Source organism: Vidua macroura, chromosome Z (assembly GCF_024509145.1).
Source record: "Vidua macroura isolate BioBank_ID:100142 chromosome Z, ASM2450914v1, whole genome shotgun sequence".
Classification (NCBI taxonomy): Eukaryota; Metazoa; Chordata; class Aves; order Passeriformes; family Viduidae; genus Vidua; species Vidua macroura.
Window position 1 is genome coordinate 40,149,128 of NC_071611.1, and position 9,170 is coordinate 40,158,297.

Sequence of the window (9,170 nt, forward strand, 5' to 3'; positions counted from 1 at the left end):
TGCTGTGAAAGGAGCAGACCTGAAGATGTGATTAAAAAGGAAATAGGATGAGAGGGAAGGGGGCAGAAAAATAGGCAGTCAGGACAGAAAGCAAGTTCCTGAGTACACAGCCACTGGAAAAGGGGACAGGGATCACCCCAGCAGGGGGAAAGGGAAGAGAAAGTTGCCATTTTATTCAAGTCTTCTGTGTGTTCATCTCTTGCAGGAGACAGATATCTGACTCAGCTGGATCATTACAAAAAAAAGTTTTCTTTTGCTTCAAGGGCTTTGTCTCCACATGGTTGTATCAAAAACATCATGATGTACTGGTAAAGAGCAAACCTAACAAGGCAGCACACGGTGGTGTCCAAGCAGAGAGGGGCTCTCCATGGTGCAAAGCCCTATGCCTGCACGTCCATTGCAGGACAACACTGATGATCGCCATTAAGCATTCCACAAATGGTGTGCAGGGAGATGGGGCATTTGTTTTGAGTATAAATCAGTACAGACTGGGGCAGTTGGGGAAAAGACTCACAAGGGCCCAGTGGGAGCAAGGCAAGAGAGGGGCGGCAGTGATGAGCTTGGGAGAGGCGGAAAGATCCTGTCTCAGCTGAACCCCCCTCATTGATTGAAGAAAGTCCCCTGAGGCCTTGGCTGGGGGCAGAGGTCGGAGCAGCTCCCGCCTCAGCAAAGCTGCCCTCGGTGATTGTCTGGGCGGGGACACGAGCCGAGGAGCAGGGCACCTCAGTGAAGGTGCCTTTGCGAAAGCCGTGGGATGCCACAAGACACAGCAAACACAAAAGTGTGTGCCCACCACCGGGAGAGGGAAAAGGAGAGGGAGAGGGAAAGGTAAGGAAACAAGGAGAGGACTCCACAGTGCCGCCTGGGGAAACGTGTTGTTTTCCAGAGGACCCTGGTGCTTTGCAGAGGCAGAGCAAGACAGTTTACTTGCTCACGAGTTGTGCTGGGCTCAGCAGCAGCAGAATTCAGTCCTCTATCTCGTCTCTCTCTGATACTGCAAACAGTTGCTGAGGTTCCAGGTTGGTCTTGGAGACAGATGACAGCTGGCCCTCTTCTGCTCCAACGGACTGCTATGTCTTCAGAGACAAGATGGTTTTGATAGAAATGGACCACGAGACCAGCTCCTTTTTAAGGCCTTTATTCAGTGATCAGCTCTGGGTGGGAGCCCGAGGGGTTGCGCACACCGCCGCTGCTCCCTTTGACGACACAGAGAAGGAGGTGATCAGTTTTGCTTCAAAGCAGACCTGCGGCTTCCGTCCTCACACATGTGCCTAGGAAGACGTCTTCTGGCTCGTCGGCTAGGGTCCTCATTCTAGTCCAGTTACTCTTAGGTGGTGGTGACCTCCAAAACCCTGTTGATGGAATAGAGGGGCTTCCCCTCAGCAGGTCCAGTCACTTAGTTTTCTGAATTTTAGGTTGGCTCATTGTTTCTAGGGTCTTTTGTTGGGTTTTCTTCAGCTTTGCTTAATTTGCATATTACCAGGACTGTTTCCGACCACCATTTTGGAAGCAGCAGAGGCAATACCCAAGGGATTCAATAAGGGTACAGGTAAAGGGAGTACGACCAGGGGTATGTAAGGGGTTTAACAGTGAGGGGTACAACAAGAGTGTATGTGGGGGTGTTAATGGGGGGGGGGCTACAACAAGGGTTTAACATTTATTAACATAATTGGCTTATCACAACTGTAAGTGTTTTAACAACTTTAACCACACTAAACTTGTTCATAACAGTTCCATGCTTTTAAAACACCTCAAAAGCTGTCCCTCAGAAATCCTCTAAGCACCTGCAGTGTAGCTGCTGTTTAGCTATCAGTATGAGGATTGAACTACAACCACTTCATCTGACAGGAGTTGAACACAAGCAGGATTAAAGACTCCTGAAGCACACTAAGGACCTGTTAAGGGGCAGAGAACGTCGGAATTGAGCTGATCAAGGAGGACAGTGGGGTAGTCCCACTTTATACATAAAAAACATCAACTTAGGGCCATGGGAATTGGGCCTGTAGGCAGAGAGACTAGTGTTAAAGTTAGGGTGAGCAAAGTTAGAGAAGCGAGGATCCACTGTGTCACGTTAAGCTTTGAGAATTTTCTACAAATCCATTTTCCACACTGTAGGAGTGAATATGTTAGCAGGCCCGCTAACATAGAATGTTCCCAGATCTCTCCCCTGATTGGTTGTCATTTGCTGCATTATTTTGTATATTCCTAATTCTGGTTTGTGACTGGATCCCTGCCCTCAGATCAACCCCCAAATGAACTGTATATATAAATTGTTGAGCCTACCCATTCTGGGCCTTTATGATTGACCCTATACTGCGTGTTTGCTTTCTGCTGTTTGTTGTTCTGCCATTAAAGCTGTTTTACTTTTTAAGTAACCCAATCATGCCTGTCCATTTTACTTGCCGCACTACTCCTATCTGGTCCGCCCCCAGGGTCGTAAGAGCCAAACCATAACAAGAGAAGGTAAAATGAGGCAGAGAGGAACTGTTGCTCTTGGAAAATTAATTTCTGTTAACCCCAAACTGATCTGTATCAAATCCTAGATAAGTCTGTTGCTCTTGTCACCTAACCTGAATCTTGTTCCAAGTCCCCTTCTGCCTGCTCCTTGGGTCCTTAGATCACTTATTACAGCCTTGCCCACAACTTCACACCTCAGGTACTCAGAAGTGTCCACCTGAGCTGGGCCATCGGCTGTGGGGCCATGTGGAGCAGGTGCCTGGTTCTCTGCCCCTGCTGCTCTTGCAGCCTCCACAGGGGCAGAAGAAGCTGGTGGCTCTGCCTCCTCATGTTTGAGAGGTGCATGGTGCTCCTCTTCCTCGGGAGCTACAAGCAGGGCAGAATCAGCCAGCTGGGCATTTGCTGGGGCAGGAGATGCTCTCAGCAGTTTGTCAGCTGCCTCTCCTGCAGTCTCTCTGCCCACACTGCTGGGGCAGCTGGGACCCTCCCTGGGACCAGTTAGTTAGAGCCTTTGTTGTTCTCCAAGTCCAAGGAATTGACCTGGTGATGGACAGGAGGTGATCCAATGGCATCTGCCCCTTGAAGCAGCTCTGTGTCTATTCTGTGTTCCCATTTCTCTTCCTCTGACAGTTCAGCATTAAGGGTGTCTTCACATTCCACTTTCTCAGATAACTGCATCAGTGGCATCTCCACACTCCTGCTCCTCCATTGTCTAAGGCACTGGCTCACTGGAGCTCACTGGAGCTTGGGCTCCCAGCTGCTCCAGTATCAGCTACTTATTCATGGTGCCCTTCATGAACTTCATCAGATAGAAGCAAAACAAAACCAGCATTAAGACTTCGTGTCAGCACCCTGGGAACCTGTGAAGACAAGGAGGAGCAGAGAAGGCAAAGCAAAACAGGGAGGCACTGCTGGAAAATTAACAACTTAGCCTCAGAATGGGTCTGCATCAAATCCTAGATGGCTCTGTTGCTCTTGTCATCTAATCTGAGCTTTGTTCCAGGTCTCTCTGTTCTTCTGCCTGCTCCTTGGATCCTGGATCACAACTACAGCCTTGCCTATGACCTCTCTACTGATTCACACTGGCTGTGTCCAGCAAATCTGTGGCATTGGCTGTGAGGCTGCTGCCTCTCCCTCTCTCCTGTGCTGCAGGTTGTAGGGGAGGCTGTGGCCAGACAGTGCTCACCTATCTCAAGGTGGGGCATCAAGTTGGGGCATCAAGTTGGGGCGTTGAAGACTGTAGGGGCAGGGAAGGCTACATGCACATCCTGCAGGTGTTTCTGCTGCTGTTGAATCATCTGAGCTTAGTTTTCAGTCCTGCTGATTCTCTAGTTCTTGGGAAGGTCTCAGGACCACAAGCTGGCCTTCTTTATGACCTCTGTCCTGATGTATGGGATGTATCCAGCAGAGCCAGCAGAGCAGCAGCAGTGGGGCTATGTAGGACTTGTGCTAGATTTTCTGCCCTTTGTGCTGTGGATGTTGCTCCTGTCCTCTCATCTGAGCCATGTTCCAATCCAGGTCCCTCTGTTCTTTTCCTGCTCCTCAGGTCCATGGATGAAAATTACAGCCTTGCCCACCACCTCCCATCTGATGTGCTCAGAAGTGTCTAGCAGGGGTGGGTAATCGATTGTGAGGGGGCATGTGCCAGGCTCTCTGGCCCTGATGCCTTGGCTGTTGCTGCCGTCTCGTCCATGCTCCCACTGTTGTGCTGGCTGACAGACAGGTCTCTGGACAAGCTAGGCCCTCCTAAGGACCTCAGGCCTCATGTACTGTGCTGTGTCCAGCAGTTGTAGAGCATTGGTTGTGGGGCTGTGCAGGCCTGCTGACAGATTGTCTGCCTCCTCAGACACAGTAGCCGTGTCTGCTGTTGCCTTATACCTGCTTCCTTCCCAATCCCATATTTCTTTTGGTGGCTTGTCTAAGTCCCTGAACCAAGGGCACTGCCTTGAGCAGTACACCATGCCTGAAATACTGCGCTGTGTCTAGCAGATCTATGACATCGGCAGCAGGACTGTGTGTGGCATGTGCTGGGCTCCCTGTCCCTTCTGTTGAGGCTGTTACTCTCACCAGTATGGACCAGTACAGCCCAGAGCTCACTGGGGGTGCCTCAGCCACCAGGGGAGGAGAGGTAGAGGTAGAGGTAGGGGTGTGGGGGGTAGCAGCTCTTCTACTCGGGGAGGGGAGAGTATAAACCAGTACAGACTGGAACAATTGGGGAAAAGTAAAGAGGGAGCGAGGCCTCCGGGGGGTGAGGGTAGCAGTGATCGATGAGGTAGAGTGGGGAAGATCCTGTCTCAGCCGAACCCCCCTCGCTGATTGAAAGGCCGGACGGGCACGCAGCTCCCGCCCAAAGCGCAGTGGGCAGGAAGAAAGTCCCCTGAGGCCTTGGCTGGGGGCAGAGGTCGGAGCAGCTCCCGCCTCAGCAAAGCTGCCCTCGGTGATTGTCTGGGCAGGGACACGAGCTGAGGAGCGGGGCACCGCAGTGAAGGTGCCTTTGTGAAAACCGTGGGGTGCCACTAGAGATGGCAAAACACAAAAGTGTGTGCCCACCACCGGGAGAGGGAGGGGGAAGGAAACAAGGAGAGGACTCCACAGTGCTGCCTGGGGAAGGTAGCAACAGCAGCAAGGGTAGAGAACCAGGCACCTGCTCTGCATGGCCCCTCAGCTGATGCCCCATCTCAGCTGGACATAGCCCAGTCTGAAATAAGTAGGGCAGGAGATTTTGCTTCTTTTTTTTAAAGCCTTTATTAGGATCAGCTTGGGTGGGGGCCCAATGGGTTGCGTGCACACCACTGCTGCTCCCAGGAGTGGCACGGAGGAAGAGGTGTGCAGCTTTGTCCGCTGGAGTGCAGGCAAAGCCGTGGCTTCCGTCCTCATGTGAAGAAGCAGGAGATTCCACCCTTTGGTTTGACATTTGAGGTTCTCTTTCTAGCTGACATCCCTTGCGTTAGAGTGAGAGGTTAAAAGGTCTCAGCAGACACTGGATTTCAGTTGCTTACTCTTAGAAGTCACTTAGATTGTTTAATTCTGTGGTGGCTCGTTGTTTTAGGGGTTTTCTTGGCTGGATTTGGCCAAATGTTTCTACATTCGCCTACAAACTCTGACGTCACTTCCTCCTCACAGTCCCAGGTGCCATTTTCCAGGAAGCAGCCGGGGTGATACCTGACGAAGGGGGATTTCTAGCAATTAAACTATTAACAACAGTTGATTAGAGAATAAAACTATTAACAATAGGTAATTAAAGTTCTAACTTAGTACCAATTAGTTTAACTTGTTAACTCTATGACTTTAAAAAAAAAAAAAATGGACAACTTTTTATTCCCAACAGTCCCCCCTCTTCTTCTTTGATCAGGCTTAAACTTAAGCCCACATCAACTTGCAGTTTCTGGCTCTTGAGAATAAAATTTTCTTAGTTTCTGGTATTGGTTATAAATTTCTCTGACATTTTTATGTTCTTGATCATTTAATTTCATTACTTTCTCCGTTTTTGTCTGGTTAATTTCCCCAGAGATCCCTAGATTGGTTTGTACTGCGGATGTTACTATTTTAATTAAGCACTGTGGCGTAGCTTCCACGTGCTGCCAGGGTTTCTGCTGTGGGTTCCCAGACACGGCTTCCATGTCCCGGGCACGTGGGCTGGCCAGCCACTGTAACCATGCGCCAGGGATCTGGCAAAGAAGTAAGGAATTTGTCCATTTACTCCGTGCTTGGCAGGAACGGTTTATTGGTCACGCGGCGCGGTTTGGTGGAAAGGCGCGACCGCTCCCAGCACTCGCATGGGAGAAAATGGCGCTGGGGTTCAGGCGGTCTAGGATTTTATGGGGGGCGGGGCGAGGGGACCCACAGCCTCCCATCCAATAGAGGTGGCTGCTGGGGCAGTTCCCGGGTCCCTGGGCTACTGGGGATGCGGGATCGGGGTGACTGGGGGGGAACTCTCTGGCCAGGATGGGCACTGTCTGCAGGAGTGACTGGGGTAAGCTCCAATAGCACGCAGCAAGGAGCGAACCACTGTGGGGAGGGGAAAACACAGGGGGTGCGTGGGATTACAGAACTTGGTTATCTAACATAAATTAAAAACCCCTAATCTAAACCCGAACCCCAGGATGGAACAGAGATGTACCACTGGCAAATACATGGGCTGTTCTTCATTCCTTGTGGAAAGACTTACCAGTGGTATCGCTTCCTTGGGGCTTCTCGGTTGATGGTGGGAACCAAGAAGGCGAAGTGCGGGGTATCATCAGGGTGTAGGGGAATTTGGAAAACACAATTCTTTATATCAATTACAGCCAGATTCCAATTTGGGGGGAGCATCATCAGGGATGGCATCCCTGGTTGGAGAGAGTTCCTATCTTCAATGACATTGTTAATTTGACGGAGGTCGTGGAGGAGCTGCCATTAGTTTTTGTTACGCTTTTTGATAACAAAGACGGGGGAATTCCAGGGACATGTTGTTTCCTCTATGTTCCCCTTGGTGAATTGCTCTCCCATGAGCTCCTCAAGCGCCTTTAGTTTTTGTTTACTGAGTGGCCTCTGCTCTACCCAGACTGGAACATCAGTCTTCCAATTCAGTTTTTGGGTAGGGCGCTTTTCAGTGGCCGCTGTCCAAAAAAACTGGGGGGTCTCTGGGATGTCAATTTTGACCCCTCAGTGGGCCATTAGGTCTCTCCCCTGTGTAGTCCAATACGAATAGGCATACAGAAGCCAATTGCCCATTCGGCCCCTCAATTTGCACAACACTCTTTGACTGTTTTGCTAATTAGATGCCTCCTACACCTTGAACGTGACCAGCCACACTTTGCAATTCCCAATGTGACAGCCACTCCCAAAAGGGAATGATCGTCACATCTGCCCCTGTGTCTAAAAGTCCCTGTATGAACTTGCCCTCCCCACCCCGATGTAGCCCGCACTTGATTCTAGGTTTTTCGGCCCCCAGTGCCTGGGCCCATGTGACCGTGGGGTAGGTCTTAGAGTGTTCCAGATTCCACGGGAGCTCAGGCACTGAGATAGCCTGGGTGATGATCTGGCCCTTTGGCAGGTACACCAGTGGGCGAACACAATGCAGATATAGGGCAAGTCGCCCCAGGTCTGACATAATGAGACCCAGGATGATGCTGATGTCAAGTGGTGTGTGTTTGGTGTCCCCAGGGACAACATACTTACTGTGGATGGTCATCCAAGTTCCCAGTGTTTCGCGGTTTACGGACACAAAGTGCCACTCACTGTCCCTGAGGTGGAAAGGATCTGTCAGTCTCAACCTGAAGGGGACAGAGAGAGATTGGGTCGTTAGTATCGGTTTAGGTGTTGTGTGCGGTAAAGGTGTCTTGTTTAGTGGAAGTGTCAAGTCTGGCACAGATATGTCCCATTGGGTGGCAAGCAGTCCTCTGTCCCCCTGGCGTTGATGTCATGCCCATCCCATTTTTGTCCTTGCGCAGGAAGGGACTGCGCTCTTTTTCTAGTTTTTTTGCTGTCCTCCTTTGGAGGAGTCTTTCCCCCCTTGATGGTTCTTCCTAAAGTCTAAGAACTGCTGCTGTAATGGGCAGTCCGGCATCCAGTGTCCCATGTTTTTGCAGAAGTGGCAGGGCTGATTGGCAGAGGGAGGTCTCCTAAGTAGTCTTGGAGTGCGTGGCGTAGGGCTGCTGGCTGGTGGACTGGGGGCGTCTGTGGCTGTGACTCTTCTCAGCTCCCTTGGTCAGCTGTGCTGGTCTGCTGGTGTTGAGGTGGCTTTATGAGTGCAGACTTCTAACACCATTTGCAGGGTCGATGGTGGGTCCAGGGGCAGGCTCAGGATCACGGCTTTGCATTTCTCATTGGCATTCTGCTGCACCATCTCAGTCAGCATACCTTGCCGAACACCCTGGTCCTGAACTTGCAGATAACTGCCCTGCGCAGTCTTTTAACAAACCTTAAAAACGACTCGGAAGGGAGCTGAGTTATTGTTAGGTAATTCTCTATGGGAATGTCTGGACGCAGCCCAAAGAATGCCTTTTCAGTGGCCCTAACGCCCTCCTGGAGTGCCTCCTTTGGTATTTTCTCTGCCTGTTTTTGCCCCTCTACCCATTCTCCCTCCCTGCAAAGATGATCTATTGATATTACTTGATCATCTGCCGCTGTTCAGGGGTCCACCCACAATGCCAGCAGCAAAGCCCGAATTTCCTTCTTCCATGCTGATTCCCATAGCAGGAACTTGGTGGAAGACAGGAGACATGACAAGAGCTGCCAGAGGTCAGCAGGTGTTAAGTCATTGTTAGACAATGTGGCCCTCAGGAGCCCCCTAAAGTACTCGGAGTCCCGGTTGAACTCCTTCAGGGACTTGCACAATTCCTTGGTCGCCTGGTAGGCAAAAGGCAACCACTGGGCTTGGGCCTTCCCGTCCTGGTGTGGGACATATGTAACAGGGGCATCGGAGAAAGCGGGGATGTGTTCTGGGTTCCGGTTCCCAGGATCCCCCCCCACCCCGGAACCCCAAGCATGGGAACCGGTGGGAACAGGAGGTGACGTCACAAGGAGCGTGGCTGAGACACTGGGACGGGACGCAGGATATGCACATCCCAGAAGGGGTGGAACTGAGGGGTGGAGCTTGGGAGGATGAGGGAGGAGTTGGAGGAGGAGGTGGAGTAACGAAAGAGGGGGTTTCAAGGGAGGAATCAGGGGACAGGAAGGGGTTGGTTGACGGGTGAAAAGGATTTTGGAAGGAGGAGGAAAGGGATTGTGGG

General features: G+C 51.2%; 1 long non-coding RNA gene across 1 annotated transcript; it reads right to left on the bottom strand.

Moving 5' to 3' along the window:
• Nucleotides 1-5,192: 5,192 nt before the first annotated feature.
• Nucleotides 5,193-8,888, bottom strand: LOC128822624 (uncharacterized). The gene is made up of 3 exons (XR_008441523.1): nucleotides 8,551-8,888; nucleotides 7,618-7,712; nucleotides 5,193-5,619 (listed from the first exon to the last, which is right to left on the bottom strand). It is a non-coding gene; the product is annotated as an uncharacterized LOC128822624 (long non-coding RNA).
• Between the last annotated feature and the right edge of the window lie 282 nt (nucleotides 8,889-9,170).